Here is a 2697-nt window from a genome sequence, read left to right on the forward strand (position 1 = left end):
CCTAGAACTCACTCTGTAAACCAGGCTGGCCTCGAACTCAGAAATCCGCCTGCCTCTGCCTCCTGAGTGCTGGGATTAAAGGCGTGCGCCACCACGCCAGGCTCAGAGTCAGATCTTGTCACAGAACAAAACAAAACAAAACAAAACAAAAAACAAACAAACAAAAACCCTCCCCACCAAAACAACAACAAAAGTGAGTCCAGACAAGTTTTACAAGGCAGTTAAAGAACAGATCCCTGTGCCTGGGAGAGGTCAAAGCTGGGGCAAGAAAGAACAAAAACCAGTGCGATAGGCAACACATAGAACTGACCAGAACATCTGTTGAGCCATGAATGGATGGATACCTATATAATAGGATAGTTGCTGACAGGTGTACCTGCCCCAACAGGGATCAATGTGAAAGCATAAACACACATTGTATGACCCTATTATATGACTCCAGCGCAGGTAAATTCATGGAGACAGAGGGGTGCTCACACAGACTGGGGGGTTATAGGTGAATCTGGGAACATTGGCTAAAGGCTGGGGAGTTATTTTCAAAAAGCTGCAGATTCTCTGAAGTTGACTAGACTTGGTGACTGATCAAATGCCTCTGTGTTTTACCCTTAAGTGGATGGACTATATTTGACATGCACATAGCTCGGCAAAGCTGGAATTGCGCTGAACAGTACTCTTTAGGTTGGTCTATTTTTTTAATTATTTATTTATTATATAAACAATGTTCTACCTGCATATATGGGTACAAGCCAGAAAAGGGCACCAAATCTCATTATAGATGGTTATAAACCACCATGTGGTTGCTGGAAATTGAACTCAGGACCCTTTGGAAGAGCAGCCTCTGAGCCATTTCTCCAGTGCTGGGAATTGAACTCAGGACCCTTTGGAAGAGCAGCCATCTTAACCTCTGAGCCATTTCTCCAGTCCCAAGTTTGTCTATTCTTGTCGGGTACTGCACACGACAGAGGGAGGCAAATTACCCCTTCTGTGTCACAGTGGCCTGCAGCTCAGAGAAAAGGGCCAAGTGTTTTCTGTCTCAGTGATATATGTAAGGCAGGCATGTTATGTAAGGCAGACATCATGAGACAATGTTCAGAAAATATCACTGTTAGCCGGGCAGCGTCACACACTTTTGATCCCAGTACTCAAGAAGAAGAGGAAAGCAGATCTCTATGAGTTTGAGGCCAGCCCTGGTCTACATAGTAGTTCCGGGAAAGCCAGAGCTACACAGTGAGACCCTGTCTCAAAACACACACACACCTTCCTAAACAGAGAAATTGTTAATGCCTGGCTGCCACCTCTAGCTATAGGTCTCCTCTGTTGTCAATCATTGTCTTGTAGGAGGCAGTTCTATGTGGGTCCTGGGGACCAAACTCAAGCCATCAGGCTTGGTGGCAAGTGACTTTACGTACTAGGTCATCTTGCCAGCCTTGTGTGGCTTTTCTCCAGGAAGTAAAAGCAGCATTCTAGCAAGCTAATAACAGCAGGGTCCGACTGTGCTTGCTTCCTTAACAGTTCACCAGTAGCGTGCTTTATTTATTTAGCCTTTTAACGTTTGTTTTAGTTGACATTTCTGTCAGTGCTGTGGTTTGAGATCTATCACAGACTAGATCTTAGCTCAGGACCAGATAGATGCTCACAGCAGGTCTCTATAGGGATCCCAGCAGGAAAGACTGTAGCAGGCCAGATTCAGAAAAGAATAAAAGGCTGCCTAAGAAGATTCGCCACCTTCCTTCAGGCAGCGGCCTCTCTTTCACAGAAGCCATGTATGAGACATGCAGTTGGTACTCAGTGAATGCAGGCTCCCTGAGTCCTGTCTCTGAGGGACAGGACTTCAAGAACTGTCTGTGTTCACCTGATCACACACCTTTCTGGAAGGAGGCTGGGAATAGCCCGCCAAGCTCACTGCTTAGGGAAAATGGGCTTAGCACAGACTTCGTTCCCTTGGCTTTGGAGGGGTTCTCTGATAAACCGTGCAGGGGTGTGTGCAGCTCCTGCTTTGCTCCTCCACACCTGCAAAGTGAACCCTTTCACCTGGCATGCCTGGCCAGGCAAAGCACCTCCACAGTGGCGTCTTTGGCGTCTCTTCCCATGAGAGAGGTCTATGAGCCACTTGGCAGTGAGGACCCCCCTTCCCCAGGTCTCCAGTCCTTCATAAATCATGTTACCTGCCACAAAGACGTCAGGCTCAGTGCTCTTTCCTCCAAATAGGTAAGCGCAGAAGCACCTGACGTGGAATTTTTAAATTCTGGGATATCTGCTTATATGTATTGAGATATCGTGAAAATGAGTCCCAGATCTAAATATGGAATTAATTTGTTTTATTTATCCCTTATATACCTAGCCTAAAGGTAGATTAGTACAATATCCTCATTGCACTCATGTCCAGGGTAAGACCTATCATATGAGGTCAAGTATGGAACCTTTCCACTGGCGGTGCCTCTTCGTTACTGTTCTATTGCTGTGAAGAGACACCGTGACCAAGGCAACTTCTGAGGGGAAGCATTTGATTGTTTATTTACAGTTTCAGGGGATTCGTTCATGGTCATCATGGCAGGAAGCATGGTGGTGGGCAAGTAGGCTGAAGGTTGCAGGCAGGAAGAGAGGGAGAGGAGAGGGGAGGGAGCTAGAGATGGAGGGGAAGGGGATGAAGATGGAGAAAGGAAAAGAGATGGGGAAGAAGAGAGGGGGGAGAGAGGG

At 46.8% G+C, this 2697-nt stretch overlaps 1 long non-coding RNA gene across 1 annotated transcript in view; it reads right to left on the minus strand.

The window, feature by feature from the left end:
* The window catches only part of LOC110299593, a 17680-nt gene that overhangs the window by 6210 nt on the left and 8773 nt on the right, over window positions 1-2697 (minus strand). The window lies entirely within an intron of this gene.

The sequence above is a fragment of the Mus caroli genome, chromosome 8, assembly GCF_900094665.2.
Source record: "Mus caroli chromosome 8, CAROLI_EIJ_v1.1, whole genome shotgun sequence".
NCBI lineage: Eukaryota > Metazoa > Chordata > Mammalia > Rodentia > Muridae > Mus > Mus caroli.